At 31.6% G+C, this 26,981-nt stretch overlaps 1 pseudogene across 1 annotated transcript; it reads left to right on the top strand.

Moving 5' to 3' along the window:
* The first annotated feature begins 259 nt into the window (after positions 1–259).
* On the top strand, positions 260–3,668 carry LOC114169106 (protein LIGHT-DEPENDENT SHORT HYPOCOTYLS 10 pseudogene; annotated as a pseudogene). The gene is made up of 2 exons (XR_014986259.1): positions 260–981; positions 3,400–3,668. The product of XR_014986259.1 is annotated as a protein LIGHT-DEPENDENT SHORT HYPOCOTYLS 10 pseudogene (transcript).
* Positions 3,669–26,981: the final 23,313 nt, after the last annotated feature.

Below are 26,981 nucleotides of genomic sequence, written 5' to 3'. Positions count from 1 at the left end.
ATAACTGAGATTTATTAGCTCTTTCTGGTCAATTAAAAACGTGATGATCTATGAGAAATGGATTAATTAGGACTATAATTAAACTTAATCCATGTAATAATTTATGTTGAATAGAGTTTGGTGTATACCAAACTTTTCCCATATGCAAGAGGACAAAAGAGATGAACAGAAATAAACCAAGATGGCCCATAAAATGTCTTCTCAGTAGCCCAGTGACGTGATCTCAATACTCTATCTTCCTCCACTCTCCTATTCCTTTCACTTTCACCTTTCACCTCCCTCTTTCCCTGGCTTTATTTAGAAAAAACCAGCCCCAACTCCAACACCTCCTTCTCTCTCTCTTCATTCTGATTCACCATTTCACAGTTTCAGCAATGTCTAGCAGTGGCAGCCACGGTGCAGAAGGTTCATCAACCAACATTCCTCTAGATTACCACCTCCAGCACCAGCACCAGCACCAACACCAGCAGCTGCAGCAGCAGAGTCCAGTCACACTTAGCCGCTATGAGTCTCAGAAGAGAAGGGACTGGAACACTTTTGGACAATACTTGAAGAACCAAAGACCCCCAGTTGCTCTCTCTCAGTGCAATTGCAACCATGTCCTTGATTTTTTAAGGTATCTGGACCAGTTCGGAAAGACCAAGGTTCACCTCCAAGGGTGCATGTTCTATGGACAGCCTGAACCACCAGCACCATGCACTTGTCCTCTCAGACAAGCTTGGGGGAGTCTCGATGCTCTCATAGGTCGACTCAGAGCGGCCTATGAAGAAAATGGAGGTTCCCCGGAGACTAACCCTTTTGCTAGTGGCTCCATCCGTGTCTACCTTAGGGAGGTCAGGGAGTGCCAAGCTAAGGCTAGAGGTATACCTTACAAGAAGAAAAAGAAGACCCCTAAGGGAAATCTTGAAGAATCATCAACCTCCTCCATCCATTTCTCTTGAATATTCTTCCTCTGGAAGATCTGTGTTTCACCTAATATTGGTAATTATATCATTTTGTCTTCAGTCTTATCTTATTCTGATGGATGTGGAATATCTAACGTATCTTCTTCGATATAACAACAATCAAGTTTTTTTCAATCTAAAATTTCACACAAACACTCCAAATTTTTCATCACTACACCAACCTGATGCTTCTTTCTCTATCATCTGTTGTTGGTTAGATGCGTAAGCCATGGCCAGCATCAAGTTATGGTAATAACATATATATATATATATATATCTCAACCTAAACTATAGTACAATGTTTTGGAGCATTAGGGGGTGCCCATATAGATTATGTGTGTGTTATTATTAATAAGTACTACGAGTTTGAATATAAAGAGATAGAGCTAGAAAGAACTAAACTTATTGAGTAGTTTCATATGCACTGATATTAAAATTTTATAATCTGATGGATGGATCTGGGACAAAAAAACTAATGCTTTATGTACATAGTTTTTCTTATTCACGAACCACATAGGATGCAATATATACTATTTAAGTGTTGGTACATTATACGGACAAAAGCATTTCCAATGCCGTGTTCATTAGGTTGCGAAATTAGAGGCGACTGTATGTAAATAAGATCCAGAAAAGATTAATTTAATCTCCATGTTGGCTTTGCAACAAAAACAAAGTTTATGGCACATCAACTGATTTCATTACTTTTATGATTACTTTCTCCCAATTCATTTTTTCTTTTAAAAATTAAGCAGATTTTTGACACATGCAGTAATCAAGTGATGTGTCGTGTGTGTGTAAATATATATATATATATATATATATATATATATATATATATATATATATATATATATATATATATATATATATAATTTGTCAAGTTATACTAAGCATCCAATAAACGTTTTTTTTAACATAAATGATTATTTAAGGTTCTAGGTTTCAAATAAAACATGCCAAATTTTTGAAAAGTTTTTGGAATGCATTCTCTCTGCAAGTCTTTTTCTAATTTACAATTTTTTTCTAAGAAAGACATGATTGAATGGAATCTTTCAGATAGATGTTGGAGAAACCTAATGCTAATTAAATATTAAATGTATTGTTCTAAGAATAAACATTTCTCCACCATCCTCAGTTTATAATATGTCCCACTTATATTGTAATATATATGTTTATTTAAAATATCCTTACAAGATTTGATCTGATATACCCTTACTTATCTTTTCTCCACTGTGTTTGTTTCACCACATGTACCTTGATTTGATCATGTGGTCTACTATCTGATGCTGAGAATTTTATCCATTAATCAAAAAGCAAATTAGTGTTGTAATGTTTTGAGTAGTGGTTGTGTATTTTGTGAGCAAATATTTTGTTGGTTAGGCGAATGCTTAAGCTTTGTGCTGCCCGTCATCTCACATGTTTTTGTCGGTTTTTGTTCCAAGTGGAATTTCAATGGCATTTTGAATAGACACACGTTTGTATTTTATATATTAAAATAGAACATGGAATGCTATTCAAGGTACAAGCTCTTGGTTTCAAGTGATTATTCTACTCAAACTTGTCAAAACTTACTGCACATGTTGATTTTTTTTTTATAGCTTAGTCATAATTAAATCATATAACATAGTTTATTGAGCTTTTTAATTATTTTGTGTGGGCTTCTTCAGCTTAATGCTTCCTGTTAAGACAACAATAATGCAGAAATCAAGTGTAGCCTCTGCTCAGTGTCAGCTTAGAACAAGTTAGGGTTTTCAAGGTTGTCTTTCTGATCAAAGTATATATATGAAACTGTTGTTGACAGCTTTTGTGGTGTGAGTCACAGATTATTGGTGAAACAGTAATTAACATTCACTTGTGTGCTCCCTGAATCAGATGATATATCTGCCATGTTGGGGCCAACTTTCTCTCTTTTTCTCTGTTCCATTTTCTTCCTTTTTTCTAGCCGTGAGAGTTAAAGTCATGAATTACATTTTCACGTACACATATCATGTTCATAGGTTTCACAAATTACACACAACACCACCTAGCTCTATAGTCTACCTCATCAAACACATCACTGCTTAAAAATAGTGTCGTGTGTTTGAATTATTAGTTGAACACATGAACTATTACACAGCTAGCTGTACCATGAAGAGTTCTTATCGGATAAGCTAAGCTGTACCATGTAAAGTAATAGTCCATATCCTTTTCAAACCTTTCACCTGGACGATAATCCTTCTAACTAATGCAGCATTTGGATATTCCTCAATCAACTTCTTGTGGAAACTGTGTTTTCCTTCTAGTTTTTTTTTTTTTTTTATCTTTTAAATGCATGATGGTTTTCATATATATTTCATAAGATTTGGTAAGTTATATATACAGTGTAAATTATTTATTTAACTTGACTGATTATTTGGATATTCTTAAGTTCTTCTATACTTCTGCTGACTGAATGCTTTCCTTGATCTCTATGCAGGATAATGTTGCATATTATATAAATTAAATTGAAGGAGTTCTTACTTTTAAGGCCAGTTCTTGGGAGGTTTCTTCTCTATGCGCTTCTTCAGTACTTTTAAATTTTCAGTTTAATTTGTTTACCCGAGAATTTGTAATTAAGCTCTTAGCAGAACCGAAAGCTCGATCGTGACACAATGCTGTTTTATGCCTCAGCGTATCTTATATATATATATATATATATATATATATATATATATATATATATATATATATATATATATATATATATATATATATATATATATATATATATATATATATATATATATATATATATATATATATATATATATATATATATACATATTCAAACATGATTTCCATGTTTACTTATGTAGTTGCTCCCCTTTTCATGCATCAGTTGCACTATGTAAGACGTATTTAAATAAATTTGGCTTCAATATATAATTTTTCTTATCTGTATAATATTTACTTTCTGTCATGAGTGCCTTTGGTGATCATCACAAAATTATAATGGTAACATGAATTCCTTAATATCTCTTCCTATATATATATATATATATATATATATATATATATATATATATATATATATATATATATATATATATAATATGGTAACATGAATTCCTTAATATCTCTTCCTATATATATATATATATATATATATATATATATATATATATATATATATATATATATATCAAGTGGACTTAAAAGACTACCTCAATCTCATGAAACTAATTTATAAAATGAGATTTGTATCTACTTATATACTATAAATTTATCTTATTTCTAGTTAATGAGGAATCTCCAACCTTCACACCAAGACATATATATACATTTCAAGTGTAAGACTAGACATAAATGGATAATCTGTAATGACCCGCTAATGTGTAACACGATAGGCTCAACAAACAACAAATTTTTCGATAGCGAGATGAAATAACAAGTCCAACAAATAAAAAAACTCATTACGATAGACTCAAACTCGTAACTTTGATATCATACTTAAAAGTGAAATATAAAACTAAGTCAACCTCATAAATTTGACTTTTAAGATGAGGTTTATACCGTAAACTTGCCTTAGTATATGTATTGAGTGATAAAAAGCTTAGGTTTTCTGATCAAATATGGAATGAGTATTAGGTGAGTTTGGGTTTTAGCAAAGTCTCAGTGTACAACAGTAAGGCAAACCTTACTTTTCTTATTGTTTTGATTAACCTGAGACAATCTTACTTTTGCTAAACGAAGTTTTATATCTGGCCAGATTGAGAATATTGTGTGAGCACTGAGAGTTATATTGTATTTTACTGAAGTCCGAAGTTGAATAAAGCATTGAAAGTACTGAATTTTGTATATAAAGATTAAATATAAATGTTATATTTATTCTGTTACCGGAAAAACAGTGTTATGGTTTGTGAAAATTTTGTTACAATGATTGTTCTAATCATCAATTGTCGAAAAGTTCTCTCTGTATTCCTTTATTTTTCAGAAAGTAGCCTCGTATATTTTGTCAAAATTGTAGCCATTCTTTTATTATTAGCGTTACCCATGTTTTGTAATCTTTTTCTTCTTTTTATTTTATATGTTTGCTTTTATATAATAAAAGAGCATTTAGCCAAACTAAACTCGTCATTTTTATTTGTACATAAAAAACGTCATTTCTTAACTATTTTGTCGAGATAAAACACGTTAACTGGTTAACTGGGCTAGAAAAAGATATATTTGAATCTAACATTATAAAGGTGTTAATGGCTAAATGTGTTTTTTGTATTATGAAATATGTTTTTAAAAGTTTGTTCGCATTACTAAAATTTAAATCCTGTAAAATATAAAGATGATAATAGAGAGAAGAAAAGAAAGGGAAAAAAGGAAATAAAAGAGAATGTAGACTAATTTTCTGTGTGCTATTACCAAAAAGAAAAATCTTATTTATACATACAAAATGCAACCTAAAGAATACAACTCAAGGCTTACAAATAGTTAATACAAATGGAAAATCTCATAAAGATTAATTAATCATACGAGTAATTGTAGCAAATTAATTATATGAGCAACTATAACAAATTAATGGGCAACCATTAATTCATAACACTCACCCTTGGTATCCATTGATTAGAGTATAGGCTTCATTAAAACCTTACTATAGGAAAAACCTTTTGGCATAAAAACCTAGTGATGAAAAAAATATATCATTCTTTATTTTCATACAATATTATTCAAACATGTGAACCAATTGCTCCCATTTAAAAGGAAAAAGAGTTCATCATTTCTCCTCATCATGTAAACTTACATCATTAAGATGGCGATGTCTAAATTTGTTAACCAATTGCTCAAAAGTTTTGCATGGCAAAGACTTTGTTAATAGATCTGCAAAATTGTCACATGAACCAATCTTTTAGATCATTTTATCACCATTTCTTTGAAGATCATTAGTGAAAAAAAATTGGAAGAATATGTTTTGTCTCCTTTAATATATTTTTCTTTCAATTGAACAATACATGCATTATTGTCTTCATATATGGTTGTTGATTCCATTTTTCTCTAAGATAGACCACAAGTTTGTCATATATGTTGAATTATAGGCCTTAATCAAACACATTCACGACTTACCTCATGTAATGCTAAAATTTTCGCATGATTTGAAGATTTTGTTATTGTTTGTTTCCCAGACCGTCATGAAATCATTGTGACACCATATGTAAATATCTTTGTTTATGATCAACCTTTGTGAGGATCTGATAAATAACCTGCATCTACATAAACTATTAGATCTGATTTTGAATCATTTGAACAAAATAAACCCATGTTTATAGTACCTTTAAGGAAAAAAAGTATATATTTTACTCTAGTTCAAAGTCTTCTTATAAGTGAAGAACTATAGCAGGTCGAGTATAATTAGTAAGACACATTAGTGCTCTTATAACACTAAAATATTGTACTTCTGGTCCAAGAAGTTCTTTATGCTTGAGGTCTAAAAGGGACTTTATCAACGTTTGAACGATATTTATGTCATCTACATAAACAATAATTATGGAAAATTTATTTTCTGATCTTTTCATATAAATATAAGGACAAATAGGATAATTTTAATACCCTTCTTTTAACAAGTATTCAGAAAGACGGTTATACAACATACATCTTGATTACTTTAATCCATAAATGGACTTGTTCAAGTTTATTGAATAATCTTCTTTAGAATTTTCATTCTTGGGAAAATTAAATCTCTCCGAAAATTTCATATGAATATCATTCTCAAGAGAATCCTACAAATAAAGTGTAACAACATCTATTAGATCTAAATACAAACCTTCTTATGCAACCAAGCTAATGAAATATCGAAATGTTGCTGCATCAAATATTGGTGAATATGTCTCTTCAAAATCAATACCAGGTCTCCGTGAACAACCACGAGAAACTAATTGTGTTTCGCATCGAACAATTTCACCATTCTCATTTCATTTTTGCACAAAAATTAATTTGTACCCAACAAGGTTTACATCATCAGCTGTGTGAACTACAAATCTAAAAACCTTTTGTTTAGCAAGTGAATCTAATTATGCTTCAATTGCATCTTTCCATCTTGGCCAATCATTTCTTTGTCGACAATCTTCAATAGTCATTAGTTCTTGATCCTCATTATCACTTATAACATTCATCGCTATATTATCTTATTCATGACATAATTTATTGAGATCTCATGATTTTCAACAATTTTAGTAACATGGGGTTCTTCGGAAACCGAATAATTAATTATGTCAAATGAATCTATTAGGATTTCCATTTCCTTGATTAAGTCATCTTGCTTGTTAACTCATTTTATGATTCGAGGGCTTTTATCTTTGAAACCAATAGGCATACCACACTTCAAACGTGTAACAAAAATTCATTCCAACAAATATCCCTTTGTTTAAGAACCAATAGGCCTACCACGCTTCAAACGTGTAATGATAATTCATTCCAATCAATATTCTTTTCCAATTGTTTTCTTTCTCCCCCTAATGTTGAAAAAAAATTATTCATCAAAATGACAGTCGACAAATCAAGTAATAAATAAGTCTCATGTTGATGATTCAAGATATTTTATTAATGATGGAAAATCATATTCAACATATATTCTCAATCATCTCTAAGGACCTATCATAGTCTTTTTCGGTGGAGAAAATGGAACATATACAACAAGCACAAAAATTCTTAAATAACATTTGGTTGCTAACTAAAAAAAAAATTGTAGAGAAGAGTATTTGTGATAACTTGTTGACCTGATGTGAATCAATACTACAACATGTAAAATTTCATATCCTCAAGTAACCATTGGAAGATTAGCTCTCACTAGTAATGGTCTTGCCACTACAAAATATATTGGAAATACCAACGAAATTTTACCAACGGATATTTTTGTTAGTAAATTCAAAGTATCGATGGATTTTACTGATGAAGGTTAATATTTTAATTACAGATGAAAATATTTGTTGGTAATACATATTTCAATTACCTACGGATTAAAATTCGTTGATAATACAAATTTTCATTACTAACGAAAAAATTTGTCAGTAAAATCCATCAATAATAAGATATTCATTACCAACACAAAAATCATTCGATAAAATCTGTCGATAATACAAATTTCCATTACTGACGAAAATATCTGTCTATAAAATTTTTCGATAATTACATAACTTAAAATCTGTCGATAAAATCTGACGGTAATTTAAAATTTTTTTTATCAATGAATTTATCAACGGATCAATCCGTCGGTAAAATAAGAGGGAATTTTCCCGCCGAAAACTCACCTTAAGAGGGTGCGTCAGAGAAGAAGAAGAAGAATATGTAAAGATGATAAAGAAGAGAAGAAGAAGAAGAGGAAGAAAAAAAAAGAAAGAAAAGAAGAAAAAGGAGAAGGAAGAGGAAAAAGAGGAGGAGACGTCGGACGCTCTACGATCATTGTGCGACGATGGTATAATAGAGACATGGTGGTGGCACTACGGGGTGGTTGCGCAGAGGGAAAGACGAAGAAAGAACAAAAAATGAGAGAATGAGGTAAGGAAGGAGAAGGAAGAGGATGAACTGGTAGTGATGACAACAAATTTACCACAGTGGAGTGGAGGAGGTTTTAGAACAAAAATGAAAATAAAACCCTAAAAGGAAGACGAAGAATGAGGGAAAAGGAAGAAGATGAATTAGTTTGCGCTATTTACTGACAGATTTTTCGGTCAGTAATTACCAACAAAATTTTTGTTCCATCGATAAAATTTACAGATAAGAGATTTACCGATGGATTTTTGATCGTCGACAATCCGTTAGTATTTTGATTTATCAACAAATTTTAATCATTACCGACTGTTCTGACCGTCGGTAATATCAATTTTTCTTATACTATGTAATATCAATTTGTAAGTCCATTTTGAGTATGAAGATATGCTACTGGATGCTAAATTTTAATTCTATTTGACATACAACACGAATGAGATGTAGATTCACTAGAATTATCATAACAAATTTTCTTAATTGGATAATCTTAAAAGTGAGCACTTAATTTGATTAACTAAGCTAATAACCTTGCAAATTCCTGATTGCGAGTTGATAATAAATAAATGTGACCATCTAGTTGATGCATTGATTAAAGCCATGAAATATCTAAGTGGTCCACATGATGGGTTTATTAGACCATAAATGTCATCCTGTATATTTTCGTAAAATAAGATTGACTCATTTGTAAATTTTTCTAGTTGAGGTTTTATTATCAACTTTCTTTGTGAACATTCAGTACATGAGAAACCATTGTACTAAAAAAGTTTTTGACTCTTAAATGGGTGTCCAGATGACCAAATTGACGACCACAACCATTACTACGGCCACATCCTCAACCATGAAAATATAAATCAAATGCTTATGCATTCCCTTTTGGGAATGGAGTAGAACTAGTTGGGTGAGTCTCATGATTTTTATCTAAAAATTATTGTTTTGTTCAGCCACATGAAATTAATTCAGAATAGTTCTGAAATCTTTTTTCATGATATTGTTGTTGCATGAGCAAATTAGGTTCTCATATACTTTATTTCTTTCTTTAATGACATCACTAAGATCCATTGCATCTAAATGTATTTTGAAATGTTCAGAATTAGCTCAGTTGGTTATAGCCTTCATGTTGATAAATGTGTATAAAATATAAAACTCATAAGAGAGATAAGAAGAAAAAGGAAGAAGAAAGAATGAAGACTAATTTTTTATGTGTAAGTACTAAGAACAAAAGTTCTATTTGTAGATACAAAATATAATCCAAATGATACAACTCAAGGGTTACAAATAGGTAATACACATCCTCGACCACGAAAATATGAATCAGATGTTTATGCATTCCCTTTTGGGAATGGAGCAGAATTAGTTGGGTGAGTCTCATGATTTTTTTATCAAAATTAGATGTTTATGCGTTACCCTCTACAAATTAATTAGGCGGGTTTTCTAAACCTCCACAATTAGGTTTGCCACAAGCTATTTGTGGAGGTGTTTTTCTGCAGGGTTTTAACTCCTTCTATTGGTGACTATTATTTTGTGCAAGTTTGAAACCTCTTTTATTTCAAACTATTTTATTGTAGATAAAACCTATATTTATCTTTTTATAGGGGTTAATACCTCTTCAATTTGGCGATTATATTGTAGAGGTTTTAACCCCCCTCATTTGTATTATTTATTTTGTGGGTTTACTACTTTATTTTTCTTACGTTATTTCTAATCTCTAAATATAATAATTTATTAGTAATTAGAAATTCATATACATGACAATGGATGTCACCATTTGAGATGTTTATATTTTTGTGTCAATAATATTTATTTGTAAACTTCATTAAAATACTTTAATTTTAACAAAAGACATGACAAACTTTTACCAAGTTGTTCAAATATATATCATTAAAATATTCAATTCTTAAAATCACCATAGTAACATTAAAGTAATTTAAACTAAAACGTAATTACAAATTAATTTGTAATAAATCAATATCCATAATAGGCTAAATATAGTTTCATTCTAAAAAGCATCATAAACACCCTAAATGTTGCTAGCACCAAATGATCCTTCTGTACCCAAATGAGCCTCAAGCACATTTTCATCACCAACTTGATGAAATAATATATCATTGATCGAGTATTTTGTATTTTGTAGGGGTTTCACTAAAATCTCTCCTACATCTCTGTCCTTTCCTGTCAAAAGCATATATGAGATAAACGTTTAATAAATCAGAAAAGAAAGATAAAAACACTATTGAGGTATGCACAACATCAACTGAAAGTATAATAGGTAATTGTGTTAGAAGGATGCAAGTAGAAATTGACCAGCATATATTAATGTGATATTATTGCAATAAGATACAATGATAAAAGTTACAAACCACCTGAATACCTCAACTTTCTAACAGAGGAACCACTTTCATATGATCATAATATGATTTCACAACTATTGAGGTATGCACAACATCAGTTGAAAATATAATAGGTAATTGTATTAGAAGGATACAGGTAGAAAATGACAACCATAGATAATTGGTGTCATATGATTGCAATAAGATACAATGATAAAAGTAACAAACCACCTGAATACCTCAACTTTCTATCAGAGGAACCACATCCATATGATCATAATATGATTCAATATATAGAAAATGATAAAATAATTGAAATATATTTTAATGGGAATGGATAAAATACATGAAGGAAAGGAATTTGGTCCCTCAATTATAATTGAAATATATATTTTAGTCCCCATTTTCGTAGCAAAATTTGAATTTGGTCCCTCAATTATTTTTTATCTCAATCTGGTCCCTATTTTGGGAAATTTGATTCAATCAAGTCCGTTCCGTTAGTGGTGGAGTAACGGTGTTAAATGGGGTGCCACGTGTCAGCTTCTGGATTTTTTGAATTTTTTTTATTTTTATTTTTTGAATTTTTTTTTGAATTTTTTTTTATTTTTTATTAATTTTTTTAAATTTTTTTAAAAAATTAAAATTTTGCCACGTGTCAAGCAGACATCGTGCCACGTGGCAGTGACAGTGCCACGTGGCAGTGACAGTGCCACGTGTCACTATTTGGGAGTTGTCATTTTCTCATCCTCAATTTGGTCCCTGTATTTTATTTTTTGTCTCAATTTAGTCCCAATTTTTATAAAAATTGTGCAATTTTGTCTCTCTCCAAATTGAAACCAAATTTAATTTCTATATAAATATGCACAAATATTTCTATCAAAATTGATATTTCAAGTAAATATTTTTAACAAGATTAAGTTTAGTTTAATTTATATTTTACGTTAAACTTTATTTAAAATTGTTTTAAAGTTGTTAATAGAAAATAATGTTAATAAAAAAATTCCTAAATTATATTGATATTTTATTACATTATACTTTAATATTATTTTTTATTTGAATTTATATTTTAAATAATTGCATATTTTTAAAATGTGTAAAATTCAATAATTTCTATACAAATATTTCAGTTAGTATAAAAATAACAATTATATAATTTAAGAAAAAATAACTAGTTTATGTAACAATAAAAAACAAATAAATTTAAAATTTGAAAACAATTTTAAGTAAAATTTAATGTGAAACAAATTTAAAGAAACTTAGTTTTATTGAAAATATATAATAAAAATATCAATTTGAATAAAAAAATCAAATTTAATAAAAATATTTGTATAACATTTTATAATTTTTGTTTCAATTTGGAGGGGGACAAAATTGCATAATTTTTACAAAAATTGGGACTAAATTGAGACAAAAGATAAAATACAGGGACCAAATTGAGAATGAGAAAATGACACCTCCCAAATAGTGACACGTGACACTGTCACTGCCACGTGGCACTATGTCAGCTTGACACGTGGCAAAAGTTTAATTTTTTAAAAAAATTAATAAAAAATAAAAAAAATTCAAAAAAAAAAATTCAAAAAAAAAATAAAAAAATTCAAAAAATCCAGAAGCTGACACGTGGCACCCATTTAACACCGTTACTTCACCACTAACGGAAAGGACTTGATTGAGTCAAATTTCCCAAAATAGGGATCAGATTGAGATAAAATTTAATTGAGGGACCAAATTCAAATTTTGCTACGAAAATGGGGACTAAAAGTATAATTTAATCTAAATTAGAAGTTCCAAAAACTAGTACAAAATAAATCAAGATGTTTCAAAATATTTAAGCAAAATTAGAACAAAATTTTAGATACACAAATATTAGGATTTAATATCACAATTATATTTTAATTTTTTCCCATTTCAACTTGTTGTCAATTAGAGGTGTCAATTTGGCCCCTAGCCCATGGGCCAGCCTTGACCCACTCTTCATAAAGCCCCCTTTTCGGGGGGCCCCAAATGAGGGTGCCAAAAAAAAGCCCCAACCCCCAAAGCCCCTTTTCTAGTGGGTTAGGGCTAGAGCTAAGGTGGATTAGGCCCCCCCAAATAATACTACATTAAGCCAGAGTCAAAGATCAAGTCGAGCGACCCAGACGGGTCCGAAGACCTAAACAGGCCAGACGAGCCAAACATGTCCAATCACCCGGGTAAGTCTGAAGCCCCAAACGAGCTCGACGACCCGGACGGGCCCTAAGGCCCAAATACCCAAATCGACCCAACAAACTAGACGGGTCTGAAGACCTAGACGTGCCTGATAACACCGAGAGGCTTGACGATCCGGATGGGCCTGACGACCCGGAAAAGCACGATGACCTAAACGAGCTCGACGATCCAGAAGACCTTGACGATTCGAACAGGCCCAACAAAACGGATAAGCCCGAAAACCTGAACGGACTCGACAACCCGAACGGGCCCAATGATCCGGACGGGCCTAACGATCCAAGCGAGCTCGAAGACCCATACCGACCCAATGACCCGGACAATCCCAACGACCTGGACGAGCCCGACTGGGTCGTTAGGGTTGTTAGGGTCGTTGGGCAGATCCTAGTTGTTGGGCCTATTCGGGTCATCGTGCTTGTCCGAGTCGTTGGATCTGTCCCACAGATAATAATATAATTTAAAAAGTAATATATTTTTCATGTTGAAGATGAAAGCCCATGGATTGGTCCTGACCCACAGGGCTTTTGTAGGGTTTTTGGCCCTGTGGACTTCTTTGATGGGTTTTTTTTCAATGTGGGCTTTTTTGGCCCTAACCCACATGGTCCAAGGCCAAGCCCTATGGGCTGGGTCAAATTGACACCTCTATTGTCAATCAATATTATGAGATAAAACCATCAGATAAAGCATGAATTTTTTCAAGTAAAGACAAATAATAGTTTGAACTTTGAGTTAACTATGAGATGAGGAATCATCTCAAGTATCAATTGATGACCATATCCCTAGTGCTCCTCACCAACACCATGCTCTTTAAATTCATGAACCATCAAGGCAAAGATTTAAGATGAAAGGGGGTCAAAAGTGTGAAATTTGTCATAGCATTAATTCATGTATATGAATCAATTATTAATTCATTTGATGCTTCAACTATGTTATCTCCATCAATAAGTAGTTATATTTCTGAATTTTTATATACTAAGTTTATCAATAAAGAAAAGAGAATGGAAGAAGAAACTAAGCAAGGAAAGAAGACATATACAACTTAGAGTATCTTTGCCTTGAAGCTTCTCTGCTCACTCATTCATAGTATATGGATCACTAATTGAAACATAGATAACAAAATCGACCCCCTTAGCCTTAAACTTCTCAACATTATCCATGTAAGTTGGAACATATTCTTTTGAGCAAACTCTTGTGAATGCAGCCTGATATATAGTTAAAACATCACAACGAATATTTTTGAAAATACAATGAAAGTAATGTCCATTAACTAACTTCTAACTCTTGAAAATCCCATATACAAAATTCTAATATATAATTCACTAGGATTTCGAGTAATGCCAATTTCCTTTTTGGCCTCTCTCAACGATGTCTGTACAAAGCGACTTCACCTAAAGCGCTAATGCCAGGCTCTGTGGAAAGGTTGAAACCTATAAGTGGATGAAAACCCAAATCAAAAACACACCCTAAATCAAAAAATTTTGTTTAACTTATGATATATAGATGAAATGCAAGATTGGCTGAACGTTTACCAACGAGCACCGACTAATGGGCGAGGACGGAGATGACGAAAACTAGACAACAAGAGAGGAAAAAGATGAACGCAAGTTTGAAGAATCCAAATCGAGCTTTCAAAAGGCCAATTTGATGATGGAACTTTCATTATGGAAACAAAAACGATAATATCAAGGTTTGGAAATTTGGAGGGTTTTGTGGAGGGTTTTTATAACCTCCACAAATTAACCCCCCCTAAATAAAATATTTTTTAGTGAAAAATAGTAAAATCTCATAAAGAATAATTAATCATATGAATAATTATAGCAAATCAATCAATCATATGAATAATTGTAAAAAATCAACGAACAACCATTAATTCATAATATTATATATTTTTAAGTTTTCTTACTTATGATAATATTGATTATTTTAATTTATAATTTTCATAATTAAAAGTTATAATAAATATTTTAGAATTTTGAAAGGAACATAAATATTTAATATTTCACCCTATTCTTAATTAAAGCTAGCATTCTCAAGGTCATTACAGTCTAATTTAGTTACAACAAAAGAATATTTTTAATGACAAACATGAATTATTGATTTTGTCTTTCATTCTTCAAAAGATGTTTAATTTGACCAAATGACAACTTTAATAGTATTTCGGAAACATTATCGTTTTCTTTACTCCAAAATTAATTGCTTCCCAAAAAAAATACTCAATTTTAATACACTTAAGAGTATCATTAATATAAAATTCTAGATTAATGAAAAATTTCTATTATGATTATAATTGTTCTTAAAATAAATAATAATATTTTAATAATTACTATGGGAAAAATATTATTTATTGATGAAAAAAATTCAATACTAACAATAAAAACATATATTAATTAGTACATAACATTTTATTTATATCATACATGCATTTTAGTACACGAAATTCACATTTAGCATAAGTCAAAATCCAACACAAAAGGATTGAAGAATACACTAATGGATAAATGGTATCAACATAGTATCACAACATCCACCCACACAAAAAAACATCAACATTAAAAAAATAGTTTTGTACCTTCTAATTGATGCTAAATTCATCTACTAAACAGACGTTTATACTGATACTAAAGATATTAATAGTGAAAGGGAGACCCAGAACCTTATTGTCAAAGTAGTTATTTGTCATTTGATGTTATATACGACAATGTTTGGTAGGGGGCCAGATACATTACACTACTAAAAAGGAATATTTTCGTTTGTAGGAGGGCAAGTTGATCGAGGGTGAAACCTATATCATTGCATCCTCTCAAGTGGTCAAAGTGTTTGCTCTCTTAGCAACCATTGCAATTGTCCACTTGTCTTTGTATTTTATTTCACAACAACTATGTACACATGATTGGCAAAGATCACTAAGGTCTTTTGGGTTTCTAACGTGGCTGAGCTATCAAAGAACTTTGTTTTTCAATAACAAGCAAGACTCACTACTAAAAAGGAAAGCAACGTGCAAGTGCCATGAGTCCAAACTTATTCCAGCCAATTTTTCTTTTGTTTTTCTTTTGCTACAGCCCAAGTTCTTTTTGAATTTTTCATTCATTTTTGGGTACACCTGTAATTGCTTATTTTTATTTATCATTTCTGATTTGGAGTGTCCCAGTTCAGTTTCATTTTTGCTGCAACTTTCATTTTTCTTTGGTACTCTTGGGTATGCTTTAAGCATAGCCCAACTTTATTCGTTTATCCATTTCACACACATTTTGTTGCATCCTTCTCATCGGTAAGAAGGGTTTGATTTCCTATATTGTAAGCTTAGGTGTGTGTTTAAGGCCAAGGATCAAAAGGTATTTTTCATTCAAAAATCATGTAAGGTGGTTGTTTGGCCCTAGTTTAAACAAAAATTTCAACGAGAAACTTTCCTTGATCCTTTCTAAGCCAATCATTCTCAATAGCCATTAGTAATTAGACACAAAACTCGTGGCTCAATCACTTAGGAGCTTTCTCTCATTCTCATATTAAGTGCTTGGCTCACTCATCTCCCAAGGTCATATGCACTTCCCGTATCAACCTTTAACTAAGAACTGACCTACAATGCACCAATTTCCATTAAGCATTATTGGTTCTTCATTCTTTCCTTTCTTGCAATCTCAATTTTTCAAAACAGTTTCAATAGTGTGTTTTTCTTTTTGTGCTTTGTTCCTTATCCAACCATGCTCTAAAAATATTTTTACATCCTAAACTTAATTATCTAAAATCATGCATACTAATTATAAAATAACTAATTTAACACAAAATTTAAAAATTAAAATTAAAGTGCAGTATTCAAATGTACAAAAAATTTAAAAAAGAACTCTATTTTTTGTGGTTTCAATCTTCCTCTTGATTAGGATCTTCTAATTGGTTCCTAGACAAAACCACCTTGTCAAAGAATTCATCATCTTTAAATTTAGAAGCATCAACATCCCCTTCCTCTATCATGGCATTAGTTCTTTGACTCTTTGGCCAACTTCAGCACTAGCGAATTGATGATCAGCTTCAGTACTGACAAATTGTGTTTCTGGTTCAAATCCTTGACTTGTTTGGCCAACTTTCGTACTGGCTAGTTATGTCTTTTAAGTATGAGTCAAGTATTCAAAGCTTCCTTATTCAATTCCCTTTGTTTGCGGAAATTTCATAGGATGTGTCAAGGTGAGCTTATGGATATTCATGATCTTTTCCTGAAAAAGAATGAAGAATAAGGTTAAGAAATACAAGTTTAGTTTCTACTCCTCTTGCAGCAGGTGAAATGAGAAATCTGGAAAATTTTTAGGTTCAAGATGCATGGCACAATCTCCTTAAAGTAGTAAGCCAACCAACCAAAACCTCAAATGATGATTATGCCATCTCCTTTGTCTATGTGATCAATCATCTCACATGTTGAAGAAGATCTTTCTTTTTAATCTTTCTTAGCCTTCTTCTTACTTTACCTTTCTAGCTTGTTCAAAAAGATCAAATCATCTACAGAATATAAAACACAATACGGTAAAAGTTCAAAGTTCCCTGTAGAATTTCTGCTTAGCACCAAGATTGGCGTTTCATTTTGTTTTTCCTTTGTAAGAGCAAAATTTCTACAGAATTTTCCTTTCAACACCAAAACTTACAATAAAGTTGATCTACATATTTTTAGAGGATTCATGTATCTATTGTCTCCTTTGTGAGATCTCTTTTCAGCAACATAAAACACAAAATTCCAAACAAGGAAAAAGGATTATGCATCTTTTGAACTTACCTCTTGTTTGAGATTTGTGTGAAAGCAAAAATAGAAAGTGAAAATGAGACTATACAAAAGTGAAAAAAATGAAACTTTACAACTATACAGATCCAATATTTACTGACTTACAAAGGAAATGTTAGTGAACTACACAAGTATGCACATATATACAACAAACTCAAAAAAATTACAAATAACTAGTTTTATCTACGCAAATCCCCAGGCAAAGACGCCAAAAACTTGTTGTGGACCAATTGAGGGTTCAACTTTTCTAGCAAGTGCATTGGGTCAATTGTAGCACAACAAGGTCGTATCCATAAAGATTTAGTTTGATCAAACATTAATCTATAATCCATTCAAGTTTGTAATAATAAAGTGATAAAAATTTGTTAGTTTAAAATAAGTTTAATCCCTCAGAAGGCCCTCGTTTTAGTTCAAAAATCTCAATTGGATCCTCAGATTTTAAGTTGTCCCAATTGAGTCCTATTTTTAATTTTTTTTTTCCAATTAGGCCATTTCCATTACGACATGATTGATGACGTTAATTGTGTCCCACATGTCACTTTATTTTTAAAATCTTTTAATTTTTTTAACTTTCTTTAATAAAAAAATAATTGCCACTTGTCAAATTAGAGTTCTGCCACATGTTAGCTTGTGTTTTTTTTAATATTTTTAATATTTTTCATTTTTTTAATTTCTTTTAAATTGTCACGTGTAAAATTATGATTCTATCATGTGTTAATTATTTATGTGAAAAATGTTAATTTGGTCTCCGTATTTATTATTTTGTATCAATTTAGTCATAATTTCTTTTTAAACTAGAGTAATTTTACCCCTTCCAAATTGGGACCAAGTTTAACTTTTATATAAATATTATAATAATATTTTTATTATAATAGATATTTTTAACCAAATTAAGTTTAATTAAAATTAAATTGTGCATTGAACTTTATTTTAATTTTTTTAATAATTTCTAGACAACTTTATAAATTTCGAAAAAAATTATAATAATTACAAACATTTGAATTTTGTAATTTTTATAAAACTTTTAAAATTTTACATTTGAATTTATAAAGTTGTCTAGAAATTATTAAAACAAATTTTAAATAAAGTTAAAATTAAAATTACAATTAAAAAATCACAAGCTAACACATGGTAGAACCATAATTTGACACGTGTCAGTTATTTTTTTAAGAAAAAAAGTTAAAGAAAAAAAAATTAAAAAAACCATGAGCTGACATGTGGCTCATAGTTAACGTCGTTAGTAATGCCCTAACAGAAAGGACCAAATTGGAACAAATTTTCAAAAATAGAACCCAATTGGGATGACTTAAAATCTAAGGACCCAATTGAGATTTTTGAATGGAAACGAGTACCTTTTGAGAGATTAAACCTTTTAAATATAAATATTAATAATAATAAATATAAGTGATGTTGGTTAAGGTGTTGGGATTGAGCTTGGCTTCTTTCACTCAACTATACTACTCTTGATTCTCATCTAAAGATATTATAATAAGTGCCTAAGAACCTAAAACTAGACTACTATATCAGTTCCCCAAACCAGCATACAAATGAAAAAGGCATGTGCTATTTTTATAGAAAAATAGTGTGCGGCTTGAGCTCCAATTTTGGTGTTTGAGTCGTACATGTGCCATTCTAGACTTTTGCAAACCACCTTTCTTAGGGCTTAAGCTGCACATTTTGGGATCGAGTTATTCCAAATCTTTCCTCCTTTTGAGGGTTTCCTTAATCGCCTTTGTGGCACTCAGCCCCATTTCTGATGCTCAGACGCATTAGTTACAATTTCCTTCATTTAACATGCAAAAACAACACAAACATATAAATTTCCACTTTTTATAACTTCTCTATTCCTCATTCTATAATTAAAGGTAAATGGGGTTGTTTTACTAAGATTTATGTTCATATCATGCAAGATAAATGTCTAAATGATATGCAATTTTACTAAAACTAGACATTTATCAATTACAAACAAATTATTCCAAATCTTTTTTAGATGATTGTATTGTTGATAGATTGTTAAGTGTAGTGCACCAGTGCAAAAAGGGTAATTGACAGCGGTTATTTTTGCTATTTTGCCCTAGTTTCAGAATTAAGGCATATAAGGCCAAGGCAAAAAAGGGTCAGCTTTTGGCCTCGAGTGTTACCCGAGGTAGAAATTCACCTTTTTGCATTGGTTCTAATGAGAACCAAGGCCACATACCCCCACTTTCTACCTCGATTCTAATGAGAACGAGGCCATTTGTCCTGTTAATTTTTAAATAAAATTTTTATTTTTGGTTATTCCCACATTTTTTAACTTGCATATTTTTTCAAAAAACCAGACCAGTCAGACCAGAAACAAAACTATACATTTTATGAAACATGACATCATCCACAATCCAAATACATTTGAAAGTGTCTTGTAACAAGTCAATATCCTAATCCATACTATTGTACATCTGAATTGTAAATTTGACACATGCTATCCTACCAAACTTTATGGATTTTGCGATAATTGGTGTAGTAGTTTTGAATATCTGCAAAATAAGAGATTAACTTAAGTAAATAATTAATCACATATACATACAATAAAACTAATACACAATAGACTATAAATTCATAGACTCATATTACAAAAATAAGAACTTGGGAGCATGAAAAGCGAAGCGAATAACAATGGGAGGATGCAACGATACTCACGTTCCCGAAAGTTACACAGTCCCACAATAATGCAACAATACTTGATAAAGAACACAACCATAAAAACACAAGAAACAATCAAAAATAGGAGAAAATAATAAAAATCAAGAAAATCCCAACAAAACCCTATCAAAACGCAAAACAACAACCCAAATCGCAAAAACAATAATACAAAACACGAAATAAAAAAAGGGGAATCGCGTAATTTTTTGAATTTCAACTAACCACCATACGCAGGGAGAACATGGCGGAGCTCGACGGTGGCTAATTGGAACAAGAGCAACGGTGGCGCGAGAGACTAACACACAATGGAGAAGCTTTGTTTGGGGAAAACGAAGAGCTGCTGATGTCGTGGAATGGTGACGCAACGGAGGCTGGCGTGGAGGCTTATGTGGTGGATGTGTGGGACGAACCAGCAGCTACTATGGAGCCCAAATGACCGCAGTAGCGTGGAAGGAGGCTCGACGGTGGCTGACGGCATGAATTGAAGCTGGACAACGACGGTTGTGGATGGCTGCGACGCATTCAGAGGAGAGAAAACGTGAATATTGCGTTGTAGAAGACGAAGAACAGTGCATTGGCATTTTGAATCCTTAACTTGGTATATGGCCTCGGTTTACTTTTTAACCGAGGTAAAATAATGGTTTTTGGCCTCGGTTCAATTTTAACCAAGGTAAAACAGTGATTTTTGGCCTCGGTTCAATTATAACCGAGGCCAAATGTCACTCTCCCAGTTAATTTTTTGCTTCAGGTCAGGGAAACCGAAGCCTAAAAGGCTTTATGGTAGTGGGTCTACTGCAACCGAGGCAGAAAAGTAGATTTTGCTTCGATTATTGAAGGAACTAAGGCAGAAAAGTTGGCAAGAATTGTAAAAATGCCACTGCGCCATTATATGCTTTGGTTTCCTGATAATCGAGGCCTTTAATGCGAGTTAAATAGTCAAAAATGCACTAGTAGTGGTAGAACCGGTATATGTAGGAGCTAACAGTTCCAATGGCATAGTAAATGTATTTTGAATTTAGATTTTATTTATTTACATATATTGACTAATTTAAAAATTTGTGCATTCACTATAGGACAATTTAATAAAATGTTATTATGTATGTTGATGTTTTTAATAGATTGTAGAATGGCATGGTAAATTTGCTTGCATGTGATTTAGGAGCGAACATTGATAATGACATAGTAAGTCTATTTTAAATTTAAATTGTGTATATTTACACATTATTAGTAATTTATGAAATTATGAGACCACTTATATATTTATGCAGGTTAGTTTGAGTGGAGTGGCCAATAATGATCCAGATAATGATGTATGTAGAACTACAGCTAAGAGATTGTTACCAAGTAGTATAGATTGTGATGATTCTTTCCATGAAATGGAATCTACTCAACTATCAACAACAAAGAGCATGATGACAATACAAAAAAGTAGAAAAATTCAACTGATTAGACTGTGTTTTCTAAACACTTAAGGTTAGTGTTTTTAATTTAAGAGTTACTATTTTTGTTATGAAATTGGAAACTGTCCCAAAACTTTTGTTGTATGTATGTGATATGATTTGATCCATGTAAGTTGTTAATGTAAGAAGAACATGACATACTGAATTTTAGTTTATTAGTTCATAGATCTTAACTATTTAATTGAATTATGGATATTTTTAAGTTTAGTACATAGTTTTTTAATGTTCTTGTAGGTAATGTAATAAAATATACTTTTAATGTCCAATTGCAATAGGTAATATAATTTTAGTTGATATAACAAATAAGAAATTATTCTCCAACTATAAACAAGAAGAAATTGGGAATTGCATATAAAAGCATCATATAATTTTTAGAAAAAATAGTAGTATGAGTTCAAATACTAATACATTTTTTAGAAGTCCAACAAAAGGTACTTAAAGGATGTCCATTAAAACATAATCCCAAAGCTATGTATTAGAAATTTGAAATTTGGATAACATTAATGGTGCTGGAGCGTGTTGGCAAAAAGAAGGAAGTCAAGTGATTTTGAATGATGATCAAGCACTAATGAAGACAAAGTGTTCAATTATGCAAATGTTATCTTGTAAAATAAAATAAGTGTATTGTAGAATAGTTTAATTAAACTTAGAATCAGCAGCATGGCATTCGTCTTTCTAGAAGGTTTCTTATTTTTAGAAAAACTACAGTGATAATCGATTATCACTATTGATAATCGATTATCTGTGCAGAACTTGTATTTTTCGAAAACCTACTGGAATAATCGATTATCTCCTGAAATAATCGATTATCCTAAAATTTGCTTTTCAGGAAACCTATTGGAATAATCTATTATCCTTAGTGATAATCGATTATCCTTGGCAGTTGGAACATAAAGATTCAGTTTTTAACTTAAATTTCGAAAACCTACTGGAATAATCGATTATCCTTGACAGTTGGAACATAACGGCTCAATTCTTAACCTAATTTTTGAAAACTCTATTTAAGGAACTGCAGTTCAACTTCAAAGACACCTTTTTAAGATTCAGAGTTCTTTGGCTGTGACTGCAAAGTGTGGCTCTGTGAGATTCTTAAAGAAAGCTTGAAAAACCTAGTGTGAGTGAGCGATAACTTTTTCTAAGTGAGTTCTTAGAAGATTGAGTGTTGTGCTGTTGCTAGGAAAGCTGGTCATCCTCTGTGAGATTCAGGGGGAGTTTTGTTCATCTCTTGTGGTTGTTCAAGAGAGGTGTTTTCTAATCTTTTCTATCATATAATCTATTGTAATTTTGATTATTATAGTGATTGAGTTAATCTCCTTGTTTAAGAGATTAACAACTGGACGTAGGGTCTTTTGATCCGAACCAGTATAAATATCAGTGTGCATCTTCTTCCCTTAAACTCCTTATTTATCTGCACTTGCATTTAAAGTAACTATTACTTTAAGTTAATTAATTAAATTTTGAGAAAATTTTTAAAACCTGTCAAGAATTTTAAAAATCCAATTCAACCCCCCTCTTGATTTTTGACCATTGTTTAGTCATTCCGCTGCGCGATACCAACAATTGGTATCAGAGCTTGCTTTGATAGTCATTCAAATTTTTCGAAAATGGTAGGGTCAAATCAAACTTTTGCTGAAGGTGCGTCTATCAATAGACCTCCACTTTTTACGGGTGAAAACTATCCTTTTTGGAAAGTCAAAATGCAAATATTTTTAGAATCAGTTGATAGGGGTATTTGGGATGCTGTTTTGAATGGACCATTTGTGCCTGTTAACGTTGTTAATGAAGTGCAGGAACCAAAGCCTTTTGCTCAATGGACTGCTGATGAAAACAGGCGAGCTCAATATGACGTTAAAGCCAGAAACATTATGTCATCTGCTCTAACTCTTGATGAGTTCTACAGAATTTCTATTTGCACCATTGCACGCGAGATGTGGGAAATCCTTCGAGTGACTCATGAAGGAACTGACGATGTTAAACGAGCTAGAAAGAACTCCTTGATACAAGAATATGAGATGTTTCGAATGCAGCAGGGAGAAACCATCTACGATGTGCAGAAGCGGTTCACACACATTGTCAACCATCTCAATGGGTTAGGTAAAACATTTGATACTGATGAACTTAACATAAAAATTCTTAAATCTTTGAATAGGGCTTGGCAGCCAAAGGTGACGGCTATCACGGAGTCACAGAATCTTGCAACAATGACCATGGCTGCTCTGTTTGGAAAATTGAGAGAGCACGAGCTTGAGCTGGGAAGACTGAATGATGAAGAAGATCAAGGAAGAAAGAAAAATATTGCATTCAAAACCGAGGTTGTCAAAGGCAAAAAGCAAAAAGAGGAAGAAGATTCTGATGATGATGAGAATCTCAGTCTAATGATAAAGAAGTTCACAAAGTTCATGAAGTCCAAAGGAAGAAATCAATTCAAGAGTAATAAGAAGGAGAATCAAGGAAGCTCCTCAAACTTTAAATGCTATGGATGTGGAGAAACTGGTCATGTAAAAGCAGACTGCCCAAATTCAAAAAGGAGTGATGAAAAGAAAAGCAAGAAATATTATAAGAAAAAGGCATACATAGCGTGGGAAGATAATGCCTCAAGTTCATCCAACTCTGAAGGATCCGATGAGGAAGAGGCAAACTTTTGCTTAATGGCTAATAGTGATCACTCTGACAGTGAGGTAAGCTCCTCTGACAATGAAAAGGATTATGATTCTCTTTATGATGCTTTTCAAGAATTGCTTGCTAAATCCAGTAAATTAGATATTGCTCACAAAAAATTATAAAAAAGGATTTTAAAGAACTACAAGACAATCTTGAAAAATCTCTAGAAGAAGAAAATGTTTTGAAAAATAAAATCTTAAGTTTAGAAAATAGAGAAATTGAGGCAGTTGAATGTGAATCTTGCAAAAGCTATATGTTTGAGTTAATGATTTTAGAAAAACAACTTAAAGATGCTTTAGAAAATAAATCTTTTAAAAAACATGCTTTTGAGAAGAAGAATCTAAGTAGAAATAAATATGTTCCTAAAAATAAAAGGACTCGTAGAGTGTGGGTAGAAAAAGGAACTGCTCACTATAGAAATACTTGTTTAGCTACTTGTTTTTATTGCATGAAAAAGGGGCATACATCAAATAAATGCAATATTAAACACTATGATGTTCCAAATGGGAAGTATACTTGGATGCCTATTGCTAGATAATTCATATATCTCTCTAACCCCAAAGGACCCAATAAATTTAATGGGGACCTAAAGAAATTATTTTTTCCTATTTTGTAGTTAACTTCCAAAGCTAGAAAATCATTGTGGTACCTTGACAGTGGATGCTCAAGACACATGACGGGTGATAAAAGGAAGATCAAGAATCTCAAAAGAAAGGATCAAGGATTTGTTACATATGGAGATAACAACAAAGGGAAAATAATTGGAATTGGAGATGTTGGTGGAGGAGATACCTTGGAGATCAAGAATGTGCTACTTGTAGAAGGACTGAAGCACAATCTTCTCAGTATTAGTCAACTATGCGACAAAGGTCTCAAAGTTATCTTTGAAAGTGATTACTGCACTATCCATCAAAAGGATTCTAATGAAATTGCTTTGAAAGGTATGAGACACAACAATATCTATTTAATTGATCTTGATTGTGCATCATCTAGTGATATAACATGTCTAGTTGCAAAAGAAGAAAATCCTTGGTTGTGGCATAAAAGGGCTGCTCATATTCACATGAAACAGTTGAATAAGTTGATGTCTAAGGAATTAGTGATCGGTTTACCAAAAATAAAATTTGAAAAAGATAAAATTTGTGCTGCTTGTCAAAAAGGAAAACAAGTAAAATCATCTTTTCAGTCAAAAAATATTTTATCTACTTCAAAGCCTTTAGAGCTGTTGCATATGGATTTATTTGGTCCCTCTAGGATTAAGAGTTATGGAGGAAATTATTATGCTCTTGTTATTGTGGATGACTACTCTAGGTTTACTTGGACCTTTTTTCTTACCTTAAAAAGTGAAGCCTTTAAAGCATTTAAAAAATTTGCAAAATTAGTTCAAAATGAAAAGGATTTGAAAATTAAGATTATAAGAAGTGATCATGGTGGGGAATTTCAAAATGAGTCATTTGAAAAATTTTGTGATAAAAATGGAATTTTGCATAATTTCTCTGCACCTAGGACACCTCAACAGAATGGAGTTGTAGAGAGGAAAAATAGATCCTTAAAGGAACTAGCTAGAACAATGCTAAATGAATATAATGTTCCTAAATATTATTGGGCTGATGCTGTGAGTACTGCATGTTATGTTTTAAATAGAATGCTTATTAGGCCTATTTTAAAGATTACTCCTTATGAATTATTTAAAGGTAGAAAGCCAAATATTGCTCATCTTAAAATTTTTGGATGCACGTGTTTTGTTTTAAATAATGGAAAAGAAAATTTAGGAAAATTTGATTCTAAAGCTGATGAGGCAATATTTCTAGGATATTCTCTTACTAGTAAAGCATATAGAGTCTTTAATCGAAGAACTTTGAATGTTGAAGAATCCATGCATGTTGTCTTTGATGAAGTTGTAGACCTTGAGGTGAACCCTCTTGAGTCAAATAAGCAAATTACAGGTGATGAAGAATATATTCAGGAGGCCCTTGATGAGATGTATTTAAATGAGAATCCACCTTATCAATCTGAAGATCTTGAAAAATGCTGGAAGTCACCAAGAGGACTATCTCTAGACAACATCATTGGTGATATTTCAAAAGGGGTAATCACTAGAAATATGAACAATTTTTGTATGAATGTTGCTTTTGTCTCGCAGATTGAACCAAAGAATGTTCAAGAAGCTCTTCAAGATGATCAATGGTGCATTGCAATGCAAGAAGAGCTCAATCAATTTGAAAGAAATAAAGTATGGGAGTTGATTCCAAGAGATGAATCACTTCAAGTGATTGGAACAAGATGGGTTTTCAGAAATAAGATGGATGAAGATAGAAATATTACTAAGAACAAAGCTAGGCTTGTGGCAAAGGGATATCGACAAGAAGAAGGTATAGACTATGATGAAACATACGCCCCTGTTGCAAGGTTAGAAGCTATACGCTTACTTCTTGCTTATGCCTCTATTATA

This window comes from Vigna unguiculata, chromosome 11 (assembly GCF_037176805.1).
Source record: "Vigna unguiculata cultivar grain cowpea cultivar isolate G323 ecotype 2 chromosome 11, ASM3717680v1, whole genome shotgun sequence".
In the NCBI taxonomy this organism is placed as follows: domain Eukaryota; kingdom Viridiplantae; phylum Streptophyta; class Magnoliopsida; order Fabales; family Fabaceae; genus Vigna; species Vigna unguiculata.
This window is presented reverse-complemented; position numbering and strand designations above follow the sequence as displayed.